Source organism: Eptatretus burgeri, chromosome 3, assembly GCF_056783735.1.
Source record: "Eptatretus burgeri isolate ZD-2024b chromosome 3, Ebu_testis_v1, whole genome shotgun sequence".
Lineage (NCBI taxonomy): Eukaryota > Metazoa > Chordata > Myxini > Myxiniformes > Myxinidae > Eptatretus > Eptatretus burgeri.
The window spans coordinates 7,652,026-7,675,477 of NC_140963.1; the positions used below are offsets into that span (position 1 = coordinate 7,652,026).

General features: G+C 44.4%; 1 protein-coding gene across 1 annotated transcript in view; it reads left to right on the forward strand.

Annotated features, from left to right (window-relative positions):
* Nucleotides 1-20,674, forward strand: part of LOC147029355 (uncharacterized) — a 102,415-nt gene extending 81,741 nt beyond the window's left edge. The window contains exons 5-9 of the transcript XR_015055876.1: nt 2,493-2,591; nt 8,648-8,715; nt 9,613-9,709; nt 18,188-18,253; nt 20,331-20,674. The gene's annotated coding sequence lies outside the window, so the exon portion shown is untranslated. The remainder of the gene's footprint in view (nt 1-2,492; nt 2,592-8,647; nt 8,716-9,612; nt 9,710-18,187; nt 18,254-20,330) is intronic.
* Nucleotides 20,675-23,452: the final 2,778 nt, after the last annotated feature.

Consider the following 23,452-nt stretch of genomic DNA (forward strand, 5'->3'; position numbering starts at 1 on the left):
GTGGAGGTCATTTGGCCCATCACGCCTATGCTGCATCACACCACGACTCGACGGGAATGCAATCGAGGAGTTTAGTGGAAGAGGAAGAAGAAGAAGAGGTGGGGGAATAAGAAGAGGAGGAAGAAGAAGAAGAGACGGAGGGGAGAGGAGGAGGGGGAAGAAGAAGAAGAAGAAGAGGTGGGGGAATAAGAAGAGGAGGAAGAAGAAGAAGAGACGGAGGGGAGAGGAGGAGGGGGAAGAAGAAGAAGAAGAAGAAGAAGAAGAAGAAGAAGAAGAAGAAGAAGAAGAAGAAGAGGAGGAGGAGGAGGACGAGGAATCCAGTTTTGAAAGCACAGGGAGTGAACCGGGGTTCTTCTTCTTTTTTTATCTTCACATGCCGTGGATGTTCACATGCTGCGAGGAGCATCATGGGCTGAGGGTGCGACTGTGCCGCTGATGCAAAGCTCTCTGTAGGTTTGGGCAGGAATTTGTAATTTGTTCAGGGAGCCAGTGATAGCTCGCCTACTCTTTGTGGAAGACACCGTGGGATCTTTAACGTGCATCAACTAATATTATCACACGAGATGCCCAGTTTAACGTCCATCCGAGCGATTGCAAACACATCGATGCCAAGTCCTGCCTGCGAGACACCAGAATGACTGTTTGGTCGATATTTAAACCCAGAACTCTGAAGGGAGTGTGTATACCCCTCGGTCATCCTGCCAGCCCATCACCACTGTGTGTGTGCGTGTGCGTGTGCGTGTGCGTGTGCGTGTGCGTGTGCGTGTGCGTGTGCGTGTGTGTGTGTGTGTGTGTGTGTGTGTGTGTGTGTGTGTGTATCTACTGTTTTCATATAAAGTTGGGTTCCTTAATTAAACGATATATATGTATATGTATATGTGTATATATATATATATATATATATATATATATATATATATATATATATATATATATATATATACATATATATATATATATATATATATATATATATATATATATATATACGTATATATATATATATATATACATATATATGAATGTATATTTCCAGCAATCTGTCTGTGATATAAAGGATCTCTAAGTCTTACTCTCGTTGTTGTTGTTGTTGTTGTTCTTGTTCTTGTTCTTGTTCTTGTTCTTGTTCTTGTTCTTGTTCTTGTTCTTGTTCTTGTTCTTGTTCTTGTTCTTGTTCTTGTTCTTGTTCTTGTTCTTGTTCATGTTCTTGTGGACTTTTTTGTTTCACAGCCTAAAGTTTTCATCGGAACTTCCTGAAACTTGGCATTATATGTAGAAATTCCCTGCGCAGACAGTAACCATCTCCGATTTTGAAAATTCCTCCTGGAAAAAAGGTTATGACGTCAAAATATCTCCGCTAATGGAAATCGCCTAAAAAATTATCTCCGAAACTAGGCAAGCTTTTTGTATTCTGTTTGCGGGAATCGAACAGGGCATCAGCAGAGATGAATAATCGCACACATGATACATCACTATGACGTCATATCAATTTTTATGACGCCATTCCTATTTTTTGACATTTTTTGTTTCACAACCCAGAGTTTTCATCGGATCTTCGTGAAACTTGCCATGTATATGCAGAAAGCCCACGCGCAGGCAGTAACCATCTCCGATTTTGGAAATTCTTCCTAGAAAAAAAGTTGACGTCATAATATCACCGCTAATCAAAATCGCCTATACCATTATCTCCGAAACTAGGCAAGCTGTTTGAATTTTGTTTGCGGGAATCAAGCCGGGCATTAGCACAGATAATTAATTCATCGCAAACCTGATACATCACAATGACGTCATGTTCGTTGTTATGACGTCATCATTAAGAGGACGAGGATCTTAGCTCATTTGAGCTTGTTGGAAGGGTGAACGGTTATTAATTTATTATCGCGCAGTATTTGTTTATATCGTGTGTTTTATATGGAGTTTGCCTCATTTATAGATTCACTGTTTGTGCGATTGATAAAGTTCAAATGTGGTTTTTCTTGCCGTATTTGCGTCACTCATAAGTCCCTCGGACGTGATGACGTTTTGGAAGTAGTGACGTACGTCCTTCCGGCTTGGTGGGTTGAATCTCTGGGGTAGCTGAACGCCGTGACGCATTTTCACGTGATGACGCAATTTAACGTGGTGACGTATTTTAACGTTATGACGCACTTCCGGCTTGGTGGGTTGAATCGCCGGGGAAGCTGAACGCCGTGACGCATTTTCACGTGATGACGAAATTTAACGTGGTGACGTATTTTTAACGTTATGACGCACTTCCTGCTGATGAATCTTCCGGCGTGACTGGACGCGATGGAGGGATCTCCAGTGTTGGTTGAACGAACAGTAAGAAGGCCTCTGGTTGCTTGGTTTAACATCTTTCCGATGTGATAAAGTACATTGATATATTTACATGTTTTGTTTTTAATCGTTATGTAAACGTATGCTGAGGTTTGGATATCTCACCAAACGCCATTGGCTCGTTTTCCTCACTTCATGAAATGCCCTTTCGACAGGAGGAGGTTGCCGTGGTGTCTGACTCCCGCCCGCAGACTTGTCTTTCCCTTCTTTCCTCGGAGCCCGAGGATTTGGAAGATTTATACATTAAGTACAAGGTGATGGACGTTGTGAAGCTTTTAAACTTTAACGTTTTTGAAGGTGCCCCTTGTGCCCCTTTTTTTGAAGGTGCCCAGCAGATGTTATTTTTTTCAATGATTATTATACTATCTTTTGGTTAATAGATCGAGTTTTTTTTTTTTTGAATCAAAACTTATTCCCACAAAAAGAACGACGTTAAAAACGATGTATTGTGGGCCGGGGTCCGGTGGGAATAGACGACCACGAGGTGGAGCAGTGGAGTCATCTCCCACCGAACACACCGGAATTTAGGTCGTGACTCTCGGATAAGTCCGAGAGTTCACGGTCCCTTAGCGGACCGTGGTCGCCAATATTTCGATGGCGTGGGGTAGGGTTAATTGCCTAATTTCAATATACCTAAATACCCACGTCATCCAACTACCGGGGAAAACCACACCCTCGGGCAGAACGGACCGTTTACTGAGCCCGATCTGGGTCTAAACCGAGCGGTGGTTACCAAGATCTGTCGGTCCAAATGAACAATTTACGGCACGAACGGCCTTACTAATTCTCAAACCCGCACGGTGCTGGGTCAATGGGAGAAAGCACAGAAAACGAGCTGGTACATTTAGCAGGGGTTTATTTATAACCAATAATCAGGAAGGGGAGGGGAAGCACAAAAAGAGCAGAGTTATCTGAATAAAAGAAATACAATTTACAAGGACCGAAAAGCACTTAACAGTTTCTACTTGCAGGACGGCGCCACACACACACACACACACACACACACACACACACACACACACACACACACACACACACACACACACACACACACACACACACACACACACTGGACCCCGTGGGTATATTTTCGGTAGAGCTGGGCCGGGGTACCTTCCCGCCTTGTGCAGTCACACCGACTCCGAGCCACCACAGTGGGACTCGAACCCACAACCCGAAGTTCACGACCGACGAACAAGATCAAGCCACCACTCCCGCAGACGCTCAGCCGTCGCCATGATCATTCCAGACACTAGGCAGTCGCCTCGATCACTCCTCTTCGATCACCACCACCACGGTGAGCCACCACAAACGACCGCAGACCGCTCAAACCATGACCGCAGACCACTCGAACGACGACCGCAGACCAAGCCAATCGCCACAATCACTGCTCTACTCTCTTGAGGTCGGAGCGGTTTCTTTCCTCGCCACTCGCCTCCTGATTGGACGGTCCCATCGTGCGATCCGCTGGCCGTCCCTCATTGGACAGGCCCACAGTAGACGGGGCAACTCCCACCTTTCTGGGGCGGAGTCGGATCTGAGGTGATGGAGGGGCCGCCCATGCCTTCAGCCAAAAACACCTGGGCAATGGCGACCAGGTTGAGTGAGGGTGGTGTCGTTGTTGTTGTTGTTGTTGTTGTTGTTGTAAAAACCTAACTAAAAAAAACTCGTAGTGCACGCACAAAATTCCCATTAGACAGAAGGAGGGATTCTAACTATAAACATATACTTATCGAAATAACTAAGCTTCGGGGACTGCTGTCTGTTTGTGTGTAAATGGCTTCCAAATCCGTAACAGTATTTCAAGACTGCCCATATATTACACAGGATGATGATCTATCTATAATTCCAGCAACGTGTGTGTGTGTGTGTGTGTGTGTGTGTGTGTGTGTGTGTGTGTGTGTGTGTGTGTGTGTGCGTGCGTGCGTGCGTGCGTGCGTGCGTGCGTGCGTGCGTGCGTGCGTGCGTGCGTGCGTGCGTGCGTGCGTGCGTGCGTGCGTGCGCGCGCGCGTGCGTGCCTGTGACCGCTGTTTCTTGACAACCACTGGTCCGATGTAATTGAAACTTGCCAGGAAAATTGCTGGGGACCTGAGGATGTGCCTTTTCAAAGTTTGATATTAATCGGACAAGTGCTTCCCAAGTTATGGCCATTTATTTACCAAACCAATGACAAGACACGTTGTTGCGTGGGCATGGCCGATGAGGAAGGGAAGCTCAGCCGCGTTCCCCATTACGGGTTACAACGTACGGGCTTCCGGAGAGTGATGACTACGTGTATTCTCATAATTTCTCGATTTCTTATGCGCATTTATACATAAACACTATGCCCCAACTTATGATCGTTTTCATATTAGACGGTGCATAAATTTCGGTAACATCAGAGTGAGCTGGTGTGCTCCGAACCAGGAAGTAATTTTTTTCTCTCTCTCTTCTCTTCTCTTTTTGTTTTTCCTTCCCACGACTTGCCTTGCCTTGCGCTAATTGAATATTTGGGCATTAAAACTAAATTGCGAATGATCGTAACTGCGAATAATATGCGAACTTCCGGGCCACGCACGTACGGGCACGCGAGAGCGAAGAAACGGCCTGTGTGGTTGTTGTTTTGTTGCCCGCAGTTTGAATATTTATTGATTAATTATTATTATTATTATTATTTTTTACGGGCACGTACTCGTAATAATAAACAAAAGAAAATCAATGGACCATCTGTGCAATGTAAAATGTGACTTCAAGCATCCCCCCCCCACCCCTATGGACACCCTCACTCCGCTCAATATTCGCTTCCAAAATCGATGGTGTTATTTCTCTACCCACCCCCCCCCACACCACAACTCCTCCCCCTCACAGTACAACTGCTCAACCACCCCCCAGAAAAAGTCCTATCCCCCTCCAATCCCAAGTCCTCACCCTCCACCTCCTCCTCCCAACTATAAGGTGTCAATCCCCACCACGTTTCAAGGCTTCAAACCCCTTACCCACCACAGTTCAACCCCCTCAATGCAAAAGAACTCTGTCCCATCTTTTCTCCCCCCCCCCACCTTTCCTCACATCCCCAACTCTGTCCTCCCCCTCTTCACCCTTCTCCCACTCATAAAATCAAATGGGAATTCCCACATCGAAACGCTGGAATATTTGACGCTTTCCTGTCCTCTCTCGTGTTATCACTGACTTCATACGAGCTGCGATTGAAACAGCTCCAGCATGTCGTAGCTCATCACGGTCACCCGTCCAACTCACAATCCCGAGAGATATGTGGAACCCCCGTGGAATTTCAACTGTGAAGTGACCATGAGAACTGAAACCAATTATCTTCTTCCTGATGCAAAAATCTTTTTGAAAATGCACACACACACACACACACACACACACACACACACACACACACACACACACACACACACACACACACACACACACACACACACACACACACACACACACACACACACACACACACACACACACGTAAATAATGATAGATGTTTTCTTTCACAATGTTGTGACATTACTGGAATTCGTTGAACAAAGACATGGGTTTTATGATAGCTGGTTGAGTCGTTTAAGAGAAAATATTTGGAAATAATAGCAAGGACCTGGGTAACCTCCATGGTAAAAGCCCTGCTTGAGAGAATGGCACATAGTTATTTTGGGTGGTGTATAAATTTTGGGTGGTGTATTTTGGGTGGTCGCCTATCAGCTCAAAATCCTTTTAACTGTCGCTTTGGTCATTTTACACTGAAGGGAAAATTTGTAGGGAGGGCGTGGTGATTGTGAATATGTCAGCGAACTGTCCAACCGATGGGTAGAATGGAATGTTACACACAGACGGCGAATGAACAAGCGTATTATTGTAGAGATGATCTTAATGATTATATAATATAGGTTCCCTGACAAGCATGCCTGTTGTTGGCTTAATGCTGTTAGGGTGGTGGGCTTTGGATCTGAGGGTCCTGAATTCAAATCCCGCTCAGCTGTTGAATTAATACCAGGTGGGGTTAACTCTGCCTGCCATCCTTCCGAGGTCGGCAAAATGAGTGCCAGCATGCTGGTATACAGTGTCGGAGTGGCGACCCGTCCAGGATTGTGCTCGATAGCCCAGGAGACTGCTTAGGCGGCACCAATGCTCTGCACAGAGTATGGTCCCAATCTCCTCTCCTTCTTTCAAGGAACTTCAATGCCAGATTAGGCCATTAGGCCCGTCAAAACCTGTGCTATTATTATTATTACCTCCGCCTCCGAAGGTGAAGGAGGTTATGTTTTCACCCCCTTTGTCTATTTGTTTGTCTTTGTGTACAGGATAACTCAAAAAGTTGTGGATGGATTCGGATGAAACTTGGTGGACACAGACATGTGACAAGGAAGAATTGACTTGATTTTGGTCAAGATCCAAATCCGGATCTGGATAAGGGAATTATTTAATTTAAAAAGTGATTTTTCACCATTGAAAGGGCCAATAACAAAAAAGTACTGTGTATCATATTTCAAAAATGTATTAGGCCCAATATGTTCTCGTGGATCAGGCATTAAGTGGCGGAAGTATGCGCTCTACCGAGTGCCCTTCTCATTATTATTTTTACACAGAGTCAAGGCTCATGGAAGAGCTAGAACACAGAATGGATCAGGGTGCAACATAACAAAAAGAACAGAAGAAAGAGAATGGGAAAATGCCAATAGCAGGGCGGAGGGACAAAATACATGAACCCAAACGATGAAGGGAACGGGAGAACCCAAAGGGTGGACAATATTGTCTTGTCCAGTGGGTCTGCCCCTACCTGTACAGGTGGCCAAACAAATTCCTGGAGGCTTGCAGCCAAGATTCTCAGAGATTGTGGCGCACGCAGGAAAGAATCATCTCGGCGCTTCACCAGGACGGTAGCACAGCACAGGGTTTTTACTCTCAAACCCACAAGAGATACACGGACACCAGCAACTTAAATAAATAATGATTTAATAAACAGAAGCGTCAACAATTGCAATGAAAATGAATCAAGACGTGAGGTAACCTCAATCTAATTTTGAGATGCCTCCAGACTGACTCAAATACAAGCAAGGGGACAGAATAAAACAAAGAAAAATCCCTCCTTTATTTCGGAACTTAGCTTCATGTCCAGGAGATGGTCTCAGCATCTTGAAGGTCACCAAACCACTTTGTCACTGCGAGGGAGGGGGCTCCCCAAAATGTCACCGATCTGCTCTCAACCGCCGTGCAGCCTCTTCGTCGATCGTTCTCACCTACGTCGATCTTCTGCTTTGCAGAATGGCACCGTCTCTTTCCCCCGATGGCTCGACACGTGGCTTTGGCACTGGTCCCACACGTGGGCAAACTCGCCTCAGCATGAACACAAGAATTGTGCGGTCTTCTTCATGCGTTGAAGGAAAGCCAGCCTTAATGCCCTGCTCTTTCGACCACCAATCCTACCTCTCTCGCTTCTGTCCTGCTTTGATCCTTTATCTGCGACTGTGTCTCTCTCTTCCTGCAACGACGTGCCTCCCCGTTCTCTTGCTTAGACGCGCTCTGTTTTCTGTGATCGCATCACTCACACCAAACTCTGACTAACCTCACTCTGCTCCTGCTCTGAGCAGCTCACCCCCCCCACCCCCTCACGTTCTTCTTTCTCCCCTTGGTTGCGGAGGAGACGCCTCCTCTTGGTTGCGATTGCCTCATTCACACACCGAACTGCATTTGCTTCTGAACTCCCTTTCACGACACGCCTTTCAATCATCCACTCCGAGAGCATGACTTGTTTGCACGACAACCGGGAAGGCGGGGCTTCTCGTCTGCTTGGACATGCTGTTAGGGTTAGGGTTAGGGTTAATAATGCTCATCATAATTTTTGGCAGGGTATACATCTCTACAGTCAGAAACTATGTGATAGCATCGCATTGGTGGTAGCCTTTTGTGTGTTATTATCCATTTAGTAACCCCCATCCCAAAATAAACTTTTCTGAAACCGGCGTAAGACAGAAAAAGGCATTCTATTTAAAACTAATGGTTCTCTCTTATTATAGGCTACATCTTCTTGAAAATTGATAGGTGTGGTGAATTGAAGGACGTGACGTGTGATCACATGTCGCACGGCTCGAGCACGGAATAGATAAAGCTAGCTAAGATTCCGCTCGGTCGGGGGGATTGTCCCAGGGGCATTGTCGTTTACGGCGGCGGCTCACTTGGTGCTCGTTGAATGGTGAGAATTGAGAGTATATCGGACTCCGTGCTTATACTGATTTATTTTGCGGTGATTAGTTGCACGTGTATACCTTACTGCTTATGTACTCCTTGCTGCACCTGTATTCCCTGATGTGCCCGTAGAAGCGGCTTCAATCAAATGGAATAAAGCCTACACTCTGAAGGTTCTTCTCTCGCTTTCATTTCAATAGGCACGTAGCTCATGTTATTTGCTTTTCAAAACAGTTGTTAAAACTAGCCTAGCATTTAGTGTTTGCAATTACAGGCACTGATAGTCCAGTGCTGATACATTTCAGAACATATCCATCTTTGAGTCAGACAATGGGGAAAGTTTAGATGAGGATATTGAAGAACTGGATAATGATTATGATTTTTAAGTTCATCTTGAACATTTATATTCCTTACAATCAGTGCATATGACCAGAGATGTCTTAGAAACTATAAAGGACCCGTCTTTGGTGATTAGACAATATGTTTATCAACAACACATTGGGCCGAGTAATGGTCTTGTTAGTGTGGAACACCACATTTGTGTTTCTATTCTGTAATTTTATGCCTGACAATAGAAGATTGTTTCATTTTCACCTTTGACTCATTCATAAGATTGCACATGATTAACCATCTTGCTGCTGTCTTATTGGTTTATGTTGTTTGATATTATTATTAGATAATACAGGTGTTTGATACCTTCATATGTGCATTATTTAGTATCTAAATCCGTGAAATTCTGTATTTTTTGAGAAATCACAGGGAAAAAAAGCATTAATCTTGTTCATGAACGTGCTATCATTGACCTTTGTTTGATTCTTGGAAAGTATCCTTCAATAACAACAGGGAAAATATCATGACGTTGACCAAACTACATAAATCCGTCCAAATTAGGTATTTTTTTCATTTGGGGGGTGGAGTACGATTGTCTACTATACTGATCTTAATATACAACATACAAAAAAGAAATTTAGATTTTTGGATTTCTTCATATATTTGCGAAACACCCATGTAATTATATTGTTCCAGAACTTTTATTTACTTTCCACAGTAAATGATAGACAAATACTTTTCTAAAGGCGGTATGATTTATCACACAGGAAATAGACACTGATACATAAGTGTCACCAATGACGCACCTTTCAGCCGAGGCATGTTTCGCACTTTTTGTTGAGAAGCAAATGATCCGAGCAAAAGGTGAGACAAATTTCAATGTTAATGTTTGACTGATAAAAAAAATGTTCTTAAGTTGAAGTAGGATGTCTTACCTTGTACTGGCCATTTTGAACAAAAGCTTATTTCAGGGGAGGCATATAAACAGGGTGATAACACACAAACAGCTACCACCGGTGCAATGCTATCACGTATTTTCTAACTCTTGGATGATATACCTTGCCAAAAATCACTGAGAATTATTCTGCCCAGGTGGTACCAACCCTACTGGTTAATAAATGAGGAAAAAGACTGGCAGATGCAGTTTAACACGAAGAAATGTCAGGTGGTGGGGAAAGGTATTGAAAAATAATGAAAATAGAAATTATATAATACAATAGGCAGTATTGGGGTGTGCGACACAGCAGAACGATCTCAAGGTGGTGGTTGATGTGGGGGAGGGGAGAGGTGACAGCACAGTGCCAAGCAGCTTTTGGAAAAGCAAATATGGTTTTAGGTTGTATTCATCGAGGGATAAATTATTCATAAAAGGAGGTAGTGTTAATGTACTGTGGAGGAATTTAGTGAGGCCTCATCTTGAATATTGTGTGCAGTTTTGTTCACCACATATCTGAAGAGGGATATCGCTGCCATGGAGCATGTACAGCATCAAGCAACTCAATTAATTCCAGGGTTAGCTGGACTAAGCTATAAGGAATGGTTGCAGGAGATAAGACTCAACACATTGGAAAGGCTGTGATGACAAGGGGATCTGATGAAGATGTTTAAGATAATAAATGGTGTGGACATGATCGGTGCCATGGAGTTTTTCAGCAGAGTAGACAGTGTTATGAACAAGTATCATCGCTTGAGAGTAAGGAAGATGATAGTTGGGACAATTTTACGGCAGGGTCTTTCAGTCGGCCAGACTGGTTGATGCACAGAATGGTCTCCCGAGAAAGGTAATGGCAGTAGAAGGGTGAATGCGCCTAAATGGGATTTAGATAGTACCTGGATGCACTGAAGATAGAGGGGTGTGGGGATACTGTCTTGTGTGCATGGTAGGTCGCTTGTGTCTTGATGGGTGATGACACTGGGATTGGTGCAGCACAGACACGATGAGCCGAATTGCCTCCTCCTGCGCCAAAGTTCCTTGTGTATCCAAATGCTGCATGTGTGGTAGGTACACTGCTGCATTGGAACTTTTCTCCTGGTCCACAGCCTTTTCGACTTTTCCATCACTCTCAAACAGACATCTAAAGATGTTCTATTTTGTTTTAGGATGGAAAAGTCAGAAGGCATCTCACCTGGAGAATTTGGGGTGGAATGGGGAGGAGGGGGTTTTGTCGGAATGCTTTTGAGCACCCATTTCTGTTTTTGCAGCAGAATTGCCATAAATAGCATCCTTTTAATTGATTGCTTTCCTTTTCCTGACAAGTATTATTTGAAAAAGAAACATTTCTGTAATGTGCTGCTTGATTGTGAAATAAATTGTCAGACTTTATTACGTTGTTGTTGAGTAAGTAAATGTGTAAGTGTTTTGTTCAACAAAAGGGGAACAATGAGCTATAGTTACAATACAATGTGAAGTTGGTGAGAAGAGGGGTGAAGCTTTCCACACCCTCATACTGAAGAGTGGGTAGAGATTTCCGCAGGCGAGACAAGCTTCTCGTATCTTGCGTTCACGTCTTCTTGCAGCACGTATCATGACCGCTTGTGTTCCGTGAACCATAGGCAACTCACCAGTCCCTCCGTACCACTAGCCACTTTTCACTTTCCTGACTCGCTCATCGCACACTCTGAGATTCCCCCTCTCCATGATCTCCTCACTGCCAAAAGGGCTTGCAAAAAGCTCTCACTTCACCCACAGCCTCTTGCATATATCCCCACCTGGTCGTGATGTCACTGGTCTTACACATTGGCTGTGCCAACAACTCTGTGATCCCTCCATGATGTCAAGATCAGGGCTCTGCTTGTTCCTGGCACCATTATGGTCAACAATGCAGTGATAAGATGAAATAAAGGGAATGTGGGAAGAAGAATAAGAAGCGCAGCTCAAGGGCAATATTGGTCTTTCTGCACAACCTATCCTGACAGCGCCAATCTGGGTATTGCAGGACATCTTATTCTCACAGTGTTCATTAAATAACAAAACGAGCCTTTCTTTAAACCTTAACCTATTAACGTAACAAAAATGGTATGTGCATTACAGATGAAGCCCGGCCACCATTATTGGGGTTCCATTCTTTAAGCCACATCTGGCATGATGGAAAGTTAAACAGAATGATGCATATGAGTGTTTATACAAACACTTCCTTGCTCCACACTTTTGCGGCAACACATAGATGCCAACTCTACGACTTTAGGCGGAAGTCCACCACTGTGTATACTTTGACAGCCTTCTAAGTTTATTGCCCAATAATAGTGTAAACACCACTTTTACAACAGAAAATCTCATCGAAATTTTTCACTGGGGGAGAAGGCAGTGTGAGATGAGGTGGGGGGGGGGGAGAAGGCAGTGCGAGGTGGGTGGGGGGTGAGAAGGCAGTGCGAGGTGGGTGGGGGGTGAGAAGGCAGTGCGAGGGGGGGGGGGAGTAGGCAGCGCGCGAGGGGGAGTAGTCAGCATGAAGGGGAGGGATAAGGCAGGGGGAAGTAGGCAGCGTGAGGGGGAGTAGGCAGCGTGATGGGGGAGTAGGCAGCGTGAGGGGGAGTAGGCAGCGTGAGGGGGAGGAGTAGGCAGCGTGAGGGGGAGGAGTAGGCAGCGTGAGGGGGGAGGAGTAGGCAGCGTGAGGGGGGTAGGCAGCGTGAGGGGGAGGAGTAGCCAGCGTGAGGGGGAGGAGTAGCCAGCGTGAGGGGGAGGAGTAGCCAGCGTGAGGGGGAGGAGTAGCCAGCGTGAGGGGGGAGGAGTAGCCAGCGTGAGGGGGGAGGAGTAGCCAGCGTGAGGGGGAGGAGTAGCCAGCGTGAGAGGGGAGGAGTAGGCAGCATGAAGGGGGAGGGATAAGGCAGGGGGAGTAGGCAGTGTGAGGGGGGACAGGCAGTGCGAGATTGGGAGAAGAAGGCAGTGTGGGGGTTGGGGAGAAGAAGGCAGCGCGAGGTTGGGAGAAGGCAGCCGGGGGTGGGGGGGAGCAGCACAGCGGGGTAGACAATGTGGTGGGGGGGCAGTACATGGGCGAGGCAGCACAAGTGACAGGGAAACTGCACGAGGGGGAGGGAATGGGAAGGGGGCATGAGGGAATGGGAAGGTGGCAAGTGTGGAGGGAATGGAAAGGTGGCGAGTGGGGTGGGAATACGAAGGCGGCGGGAGGGGAGGGAATGGGAATCGTGCCAAAAGGGAGAGTTTGATGCTGTAATATGTCCCATTTCTTAAATTCGCAGTATTTGCTCGCTTACGCTCACTCGTATTTCTCCTTTGTCAAACTGGAACACATTACTACGTCAAACACCTCCCTTTTGACATTACTATCCCTGCGGTGCTGGCTTCGACTCCCTTTCACATGATAATTTCTTCAACCAAATTGAGTCGTCAAATAGAGATGGAATTGCAGTAAAATCGTCAAATAGAGTAGTCAAACAGAGATGAAAGAGATATTTGTGTTTTACTCGACGACCCATGAACCCGATGGGTTCCCATTGTGACAGCGGTTGATTAAAAAATCATTTCAAAAAAAAAATTAAAAGATAGCTCCAGCCAACTATACCACTGAGGTTGTTCGCTTTGATCAAATACTCCTCAGTACCTGTCTGAATCGGGAATTGATTTTTTAAATTTTTTTTTCATTGCCCGATTTGAATGAAACTTACATTGCGTGTCAATGTGGAAAAAAAATAATAATGGAGTAAAGAAAGTCGAAGAAATTATTGTGTGTTATCTTCCAAACACTATTTTATTTATTAATGAACATGGAAGTATGAGATCAAAATGGCGATGTTTATTTCCTGTTTAAAAATAAATCGTTCTTTGGCGAAACTAAATGTTTGAGATTTTTAAATAAATCATTTCAAGAAAAAAAAAGATAGCTCCAGCGAACAATACCACTGAGCCTGTTTGCATTGATCAAATTCTCCCAAAGAGTACTTGACTGAATCGGGAATTGATTTATTAATAATTTTTTTCGTTGCCCGATTTGAACGAAACTTGATACTGCACACCGCAGGAGAATGGTGAGTAAGGTGGGCTGAAAATTTTTGTGCTATCGTGTACCGTTTTGGCTGTATTTTGGGAACATACATACATACATACATACAAGATGAGAGTTTGAGTTATATATAGAATTTCCGAAATAACTTAATTTATTCATCAACTACAAATAATGCAGTGGTAGCCCTTTAAAACCTCCAATTTTTTTTTATTAATACTTGTACTTTAAACCCATAAGGTAATGTATTTATTCCATCACTCATTACATATCTTTTGTCATCAAATGCTGTTAGAGCTTTCTTACGAACAGTCTCTGAGAATATTTCGTGTTAATAATTTCGAGTAAGATTCATCTCTCGATAAACATCCTTTCTCTTCAATATACGTACATTCAAGGTGATGTTGAAAGTTGATGGTCTATTTTAATACACTCTTCTTTAAACCTTTAAGTTTCTTTTCACATTTGAATTCATTTAACCCTCTCATTAAGCATATGCCTTTCATCTAACACCTACAAATTCACTTAGTATCTTTTCACCTCATTCATCTTTAAATTTACCAATAACCTTTTTATTCTTATTTGAAAAGAGCAGGTTATTAGAATCATTATTACTTGTATCATAAATCTCATCATCTTCTTTCATTTCATTATAAGCATCATCTGCAGTTAACTCTAATATGAAACTATCCATATCCATAAATTGCAATACAATATTCTCACCATATCTTTTCTTTAGATTATTATAAAAGTAATCATACATCAAATACTTTGAAGGATCGAAAACAGATGTTCCCACATAAATCGGCTTATCCATCTTATACTCTCTTTCTTGAAATGAACAGAACAAAAATTATCTGCAAATATTTGTAGTCTTTTAAAGCCTTTTTTTTTTGTATACGTTGTTGAGGCTTGTATAACAGCTAACGCACAACGTACAGCAAGGGGGGCATGAGACAAGAGGGGTGGGAGAGGGAGGACAAAACAGTGGGGAAGAGAGACATTAGATCCGTGGAAAGGAGAGGGATGGGGTGGGGAACACGGCGAATACAGGAACTTGCAGGAAGGAAAGCAGGGAATTTGAAGGAGGTGGGTTTGGGGGTGGATAAACAGGGGTCGAAAAGATCGAGGTTTTGGATGGGGGAAGTTAAGGGATGGTGGTAAATGGCTGTTTTGATGGCCTGGAGGGAAAATGGGATTGAAGAGAGTGTGGGAGTTTATTTCAAAGAAGGGGAAAACGAGGAATGAAAGAGTGAGGGTGAGCAGTGATTCGTGATTTTGGTAGTTTTACAAGAAAGTGGTCGTTGACGGACCTTGAGCGCCCTGTGGAAATATGATGGGGACAAATCGCAGACAAAGCAGTGGGGGCGAGCCAGAGAGGAGACGAAAGAAGACAGAAAGACCACCGACCTGCCTGCGGTGAGAGAGTGAGAGGCCCAAAGACTCAGCCTCATCGTGAGAGTTACCAATGATCCAAAATGCCTTGGATTCCACAGCGTGAATCCGAGAAAGGTGAGAGGCAGGAGCACCAGCCCAGAGGGGAGCACAGTTCTCCATCAGTCTGTGGACAAAAGCTTTGTATGTGGTCAGGAGCTCAGGTGGCCCGAGGAAGGTCTTTGCATGATGAAGGATTCCCAGTCGGCGACTGGCTTTGGAGGCCAGGTTGGAAATATGGCTTTCCCAGGAAAGATCATGGCAGATAGTGAGACCCAGAAGCTTGAAAGAAAGGACTTCTTCCAGAGGATTGTTGAGAAAGTAGATTGGGGGGGGGGGAGGAGGGGGTTATAAATGGTCCTTTCGGAGAGACATTGTGAGAGTCTGAGATTTGACAGGATTGAGAGACATGTTCCACGTATTGGACCAGTTTGTGATTTTACCCAGATTTGCAGAGCGCGAAGAAGCTGTGGCTTGTCGGTCTGAGGGATGACAGATGGTACGACAGAGTGGAGTCATCATCAAAGAGACAAAGAGGATTTTCCGAAGAGTCGGAGAGATCCTTGATGAAGACCAGAAAAAGAACAAGGCCCAGAACGCTACCTTGAGGAACTCCAGCCTGGACAGGAAGAGGAGATGAGAGAACTCCATTGAGAGCCACACGTTGGCTGCGACAGAAGAGGAAGTCTGCGAGCCATGAGTGGAGATGGGCTTGGATACCATGGGAAGAGAGTTTGGTGAGTAGGGCAGGGTGCCAGACCGTGTCAAAAGTACGCAATAAGTCTTGGGATATGGCTATGATTTCATATCTGGCATTGAGTACCTCCATCCATTGTTGGGGGAGCAGAAGCAGCATATCCAGGGTCGAATGACCTGGTCTGAAACCAAATTGGTAATTGGAAATCAAGCCATTGGAGAAGAAGAAGGATTTAATGTCTTGCTGATGATTGGGAGGAGGCTGATTGTTCTGTCGTTGCAGGGATCTATTTTTGCACCTTTTTATGCAGGGTGGTAATATTTGCTGATTTCCAAGCAGATTGCAGATGACCTTGATCACATGTGTGGGAGAGAGAGAGAGGAGAGAGGAGAGAGGAGAGAGAGAGAGGGGTTTTTCGGACACCTGGGCTGATGTCGTATGGACCAGTTGCAGAATCTGAGTCTAGATTTGACAGCAAAGTCTCCACTTTGTCAGAGGAAAAGGACACATAGCCCAGGGACAGTTGTGTGTGACTGGGTTAGGTGGGTGCAGAAAGCGATTGGTTTCGGACATAAGATTTAGATGCAAACACCAAGTTTCGGCATTCAGATTTTTCACATGCGGTATCAGCAGTGCGGCTATTTGAGGTAAGGGAGGGGATGGAGGGGGAGCATGCACCAGAAACAGATTTGATTTGACGCCACCAGACTTGGAGGAGGGAGAGAAGTTTGAGAGTTCAGACTTAAGATTCGAAAGATGTTGTTTTCTGGCTCTCCTGAGGGTAGACACACACTTGTTCTGAGCATTATGGAAGGAACGGACATTACCTTCAGTTGGGTTTGCTTTCCATAAGACAAAGTCAAGTTGATTCAGGACAATGCTTCACCACAAGCTTCAGTGAACCATGGGTGGGAGGAAGGGTAGGACAACTGAAGATGAGGATAATGAGCTTGGTTTATTTATCAACTTCTCCACCTGCTCCCAAGTTGTAGCAAGTATTACATTTTGTTTATTCCTTATATTTTGCATTGTTTTCCCAAATACAGAATTATTCATCAACTTGTAAAAGTCCTTCTCAAAATCATTATTTGCCTTTGTTCTCATCCTCATATTATGATCAATATATTTACCTCACCAATGACCTTTTTAACTTGTAGTCCTACTTCAATAAATTGCTTGAGATTTCTTTGATGTAAAACATACTTCTCTTTATCAAACAATGATGCAAATAATTTAGTTGTAGGAATATATTTAAACTCATTTGAAGAACTTAAGAAATGTTCTTAACCACTGAAGAGCTCTTGATTGGGGATCTCTTTTTCAGCTCCATGAGGAAGGTCTTAATGTTTGTTCTGAAGTTTTCTTGGATAATTTAAGTCAACTTCAAAATAATACCCATAATCCCGTTTATCTAAATCTTCTTGACTTGTGGAGATTATATCATCCAAGATAGATTTGTACTCGTGTTCTTTCACCGATTTAAAATTACCATAGGTTTGAGATTCAGACATTGCCCAGCCCTGCAAGTTATTAGCATCAAAGTACACCAAGTAAGATGTGGGCTTATCAGGCGAGAAGTCTGGAAGATATTTATTTGCCTTGGCATATCTCTTTGAACAAACTTGAGAAATTCCATCCCTTTTAGCCTTCTCAATCATCAAGCTCATATCTACATCACTTAGAACATCAAGGGGTTGGTTTGTCATTTTTAACAGAGCGCTCCAGGCTAGTCCAGGAGATGTATCATAATGGACAGGATCAAGTCCATAAGAATCTTCATAACAACAAACCTCTCTAAATTTCCCAAACACATCAGCAAGTAATAAAACATCAGTTATTAAATAAAGGTCATGATATTCACCCATATTCTTTATCTCAAACTCTTTCTTAACTTGTTTTGCTGTTTCATATTCTTCACCCATAATATTACATCTTCTTAACTTGTTATAAAAATGCTTCTGAGGAGGAAGTCTTGTTTCTTTAAATCTTTCAAAGGAATCCATATAATCATATGGGTAAATGCCCTTTTTACTAAGGAGAAATGTCTTTCCCCAAGTTGGCTTCAGTCCCAAATTAACTAAAAAGTAAAGGAAAAGAGGATATGTTTGAAACCAACGAACTTCGAGGGCTTGTCATAAATTTATAACAGTCAAGAAACTTAATATTTGTATTTACACCCATTTCACGAGTATAAATCTGTTTTGGAAATGAGATGTAATTTTTTATCTTTATGAGGAATTGCTATTATCTTTCCAGGAGTCTTACTTCGTTCTTTTATAAAGAGATGCGTATCATCATGACAATTATTATGAAGAAATACAGGTATGAATGTAGGGATTCTATAATTAAGATTACAATTATTATGAGCTGCTGCTCTATATTTACCTTCGCAAACTTTGTTGCGAAGGTTATGTTTTGATGGCTGTGTATTTATTTATTTGTTTATTTGTGAATATGTGTGTTTGTTTGTTTTTTATTCGCATAACTCCAAAAGTATTGAACTGAATCGCAGCAAATTTGGTGGGATGATTGGTTATTATCCAAGGACCATTTGATGAGATTTTAGGAGTGATTGGGTCAAAGGTCAAGGTCATGAAAAGGTCAAAAGTATTTTTACCATAGCGCAGTCAATTTGTATCCAATTTGCATACAACTAATGCCAAAATGTTCAGAATTCAATGCCCCATCTTGTGATATGTGACATGACACAATGACGTAATAACCCTTATAAGCAGTTGGGAGACAAAGGTCAGGGAGGGGGGGGGGTCACGACATTGCAAAATGTGCGGTTTTTGTCATAACACTGTCAATTCTTATCCGATTTGCATGAAACCAACACCAAAATGTTGACTGTTCTTTTCCCCACACTCTAATACCAATTACAAAATTAAGAGTACAAAGGTCAAGGTCATGAAAAGGTCAAAATCGTCATTTTTGTACAATGAATGTTTGTTTGTTCACAATAAATAACTTATTTAGAAAAACAGAAACTCGTGTGTGCTAAATGCTCCTAAAATGCCAGAAAATAATTTCTCATAAAGTGATCAGTTGTCATCAGATTGACTTGCAACCGCCACCCAAAAAGGTCAGGGAGTTCATTCAGAAATTGTACAATGTACGTGAATCAGTGTCAAACAGCAGGAAATTTAATGCTTTTAAGCCATCATAACACATATGAGATGGCAGATGTGGTATGGGATTAAATACCCTCACAATCAACGGTTTCTGGGGGTGGGGAGGAGGCAAAATGTAGCGTTGGCGAAGGTATGCGCTCTACTGAGTGCCCGTTCTCGTTCCCCATTATACGGCAATGATCTCTCACCCTTTTGTGAGTTTTTACCAAAGTCTCTGAGCATATATGACAAATTCTTGCTTCTTAAAATTCTCTCTCTTCATTTGGAAATAACTTAAGGGATTTATTTGTTCTTGACATAATTTCAGTTTGCTTAATACAATCATCCTCAATCCTTTCAACAAATTCATCAGCAGCATCAGTTCCTCGATACAACTTCAACTTATATTTACTTCCTTCCTATATTTCTATATTTACTGTAATAAAACCCACAAGGGATGCACTTTTGATATTTGTTAATGTCAGTCTTTTCCACGATGCTCTCAAAATCAGAAGATATTACAAATGGGCGTTTTATACATTTATTTGTTTCATTAAATACAACTTTCTCTCCTGGTCCTGGCATCTCAACAACTGCTGCTTTATGATTAGAATAATACTTTAAATGTTTGTCAAGTCTTTGTTGAGATAAAAAGATATTTTGATATATTTTATAAGGATATGATTTATGCTCTGATTTATAAACTTGACTATTTACCAACAGAGAAAAGTTTGTTTTTATTTAAAGGGAGGTTGATGTGGGGGGGAGGGGACGGGAGGAAACGGGAGGGCGACGCGGGGGAAGGGTGGCACGTGGGGAAGGAACGGGAGGTCGGCGCGCAGGGAGGGAATGGGAGGGCAGCACGCAAGGAGGGAACGGGAGGGTGGTGCGGGGGGAGGGAATGGGGAGAGGGAACGGGAGGGGAGGGAACGGGAGGGTGGCACGGGGGGGCGTAGGGAAGGGGAAAGCGGCGCGAGGGGAGGGAACGGGAAGGCTGCGTGTGGTGAATTAACGTGAATCGAGGGACATGACGCGGGATCACATGTTGTGCGTCTCGCGTATAAGGGGAGGTCTCTGCGGCACGAGTGGATTGTCCCCGGGGCATTGCTATTGACATCGGCTGTCCACTTGATGCTCGTTAACTGAAGGTGCTCATTGACTGGTGAGAATGGAGATTATATCGAACTCCGTGCTTACGCGGATTAGTCTGCAATGGTTAACTGCACATGTATACGTTTCTGCTTATGTACTCCTAGCTGAACCTGTATTTCCTGGTGTGTCCACAGAAGCGGCTCCAATCAAATGGAATAAAGCCTAAACTCTGAAGGTTCATCTCTCGCTCTTATTTCAATTTATTCCATTTGATTTTCTCGGCTCTCTCAACCAAAGATGGACAAGATCTACAAACCAGAGAGGTTCGACGCAGACCCAAACACGACTGACGCAGAAATGAAATGGTCACATTGGTTCTGCTCCTTCTCACACTATCTGACCATCATCGCGGAGGAGCTGACAAATTTGCCGCTCTCGTGAATCATGTCTCGCCCGGCGTGTACAGGCTCTTCTCGGGGTGCGACACTTACGAAGCAGCGATTGACGTACTGCAGGCGCTCTACGTGAAGCCCAAAAACGAGGTATACATACGACATCTTCTCAACACACGCAAGCAAGCAGCCGGGAGACAATCGATCAGTTCCTGCAAGCTCTGAATCAGCTGGGAAAAGACTGCAGCTTCCGGGCCGTAGCGCCGAGGAACACCGAGAAGCGACACGGGAGGCATTCATCCAAGGACTCAGATCAGCCCACATACGGCAGCGCTTACTAGAGAAAGCGCAACCCACTCTTGACAAGGTAGTCGATCAGGCTCGGCGATGGATGCGGCTCAGCAGCAATCTGAGTCATTTGGGACACCGATGCTGCTCATGAACGCTGCTACGATGGGAACCCAAGGAACCCCACTGGCACAGACACAGCCAGACATGAGGGATGGAGAAACACCCGAGGAGCCGGATACCCAGACCTCGTCAAACTCCTCAGCAACTGCTCCGGTCGGTAAATGCTTCTTTTGTGGGTACAAAGGCATCCTCAAATCAAAAATGTCCAGCCAGAGATGACACATGCATGAATTGCGACAAGAAAGGGCATTATGCAAGCGTATGTAAATCTACTCTAAGAAGGAATAAACCCACTTCTGCGCCTCTCTACTCGCAAAATAAATTGACTGCAGCCTCCCGGGAATCTATCCAAGGCTATCATCAACGTGCGAATTAACGGGCATATGGCTGAGGCACTGATTGATACCGGTAGCTCTGAAAGTTTCGTCAACAGCTCGCTAGTGAAGGGCAGGAAATGGGTAATCCACCCGACTGACAATACGGTATGCATGGCCGCCACCTCACTACAATCCCGCGTACGAGGGTACTGCAATGTTGAATTGGACGTAAAAGGGTACACGCATCGGGATGTAAAGGTGCTGGTGCTTCGTGATTTGTGCGCAGACGTAATTCTGGGTCATAATGTCCTCCAAGCAGCACACGAGCGTCGAAATACCCTTTGGAGGAAGCAAGCCTCGTCTAATTTTAAATGCGCTGACCACCGCGGAGGTGACGTCCCCCAGCTGTTCGCTAACTTGTCGCCGGTCTGCAAACCGATAGCGATCAAATCGCGGCGATATACCACTGCTGACATGAATTTCATCACTTCAGAAACCAGCGATTACTGGAGGAGGGAATTATAGAACCGACGATTCGCCATGGCGCGCACAGGTGTTAGTGACCAGCAGTCAGAACCATAAGAGACGGATGGTTGTCGATTATTCCCAAACGGTCAATCGCTTCACCCAACTCGACGCCTACCCCTGCCGCGCATAGATGAGATGGTCGAACGCGTGGCCAATTATAAGGTATTCAGTACCATCGACTTGCGAAGCGCCTATCATCAAATTCCCATCCGAGAGGAAGACAAACCGTACACTGCATTCCAGGCAGGGCGGCGCCTCTACCAGTTCAGAAGGATACCATTCGGTGTCACGAATGGAGTAGCTTGCTTCCAACGGGTTATGGACGACATCATCTCAGATGAAAACCTCGAAGACACTTTTGTTTACGTGGATAATGTCACAGTGTGCGGTAGGGATCAGAGGGAACATGATAGGAATCTGGACAGATTCTTGAGCATTGCTGGAAAATATAATCTGACTCTCAACTACGAGAAATGCGTATTCTCGGCAAGGTCAATTGACCTTCTCGGCTACACGATAGCCAACGGCACAATTAAGCCTGATCCTGAGCGGCTGCGCCCGCTCCGTGAGCTTCCACCACCTCAGGACTTGCAGACAATGCGCCGGGTGATCGGGATGTTCGCTTACTATGCAAGATGGATTTCGCAATACTCCGAGAAAATATATCCCCTAGTGCATTGCAAAAACTTTCCACCAGATGCCGCTGTCGTGAAAGCTTTCCACGATCTCAAGGATGATATCAGTAAGTCCGTGGTTTTATCGATCGACAGCTCGGTGCCCTTCGTGGTGGAGACGGACGCTTCAAATCACGCCATAGCTGCAACACTTAATCAGTCTGGGCGGCCGGTCGCTTTCTTCTCGAGAACTCTCTCTAGAAGCGAGCAGAGACACTCGGCAATAGAGAAGGAGCGTACGCCATCGTCGAGCGCTGCGTAAATGGAGACATTATTTACTGGGAAACCACTTCACGCTCGTTACGGACCAACGATCCGTGGCTTTCATGTTTGATGGGAAAAATAACGGGAAAATTAAGAATGAAAAAATTATGAGATGGCGGATAGACCTAGCCTGCTACAGGTACGACATTGTTTACCGGCCCGGGAAAGAAAACCCTGCTGCAGATACCTTCTCCCGGGTCTACAGTTCGGCAACAATCAGTCAGGCTTTGCAAGACCTCCATGTGTCTCTGTGCCACCCAGGGGTAACCAGGATGGCACATTTAAAATGCTTATGAGACAAAATCTTCCCTATTCTGTTGAAGATATTAAACAAATGAATGCTTCATGCCCTGTTTGTGCTGAACTAAAACCCAGATTCTTTGGCGCGGCATCTGGCAGACTGATCAAGGCTACTTCCCCCTTCGAGAGACTAAACATCGACTTCAAAGGGCCCCTGCCCACCGAGACAGACAACAGATACATATTCACCGTTGTTGATGAATATTCAAGGTTCCCTTTCGCGTTTCCGTGCTCGGATATGACCTCGGGCACTGTCGTAAAATGTCTCTCTGACGTCTTCGCTATGTTTGGGAGACCTTCGTACATACATTCAGACAGAGGGCCGTGTTTCATGTCGGCCGGGCTAAAACAATTCCTATTAGAGCACGGCATAGCAACTAGTCGAACGACGGGTTACAACCCACAGGGAAACGGGCAGGTGGAAAGGTAT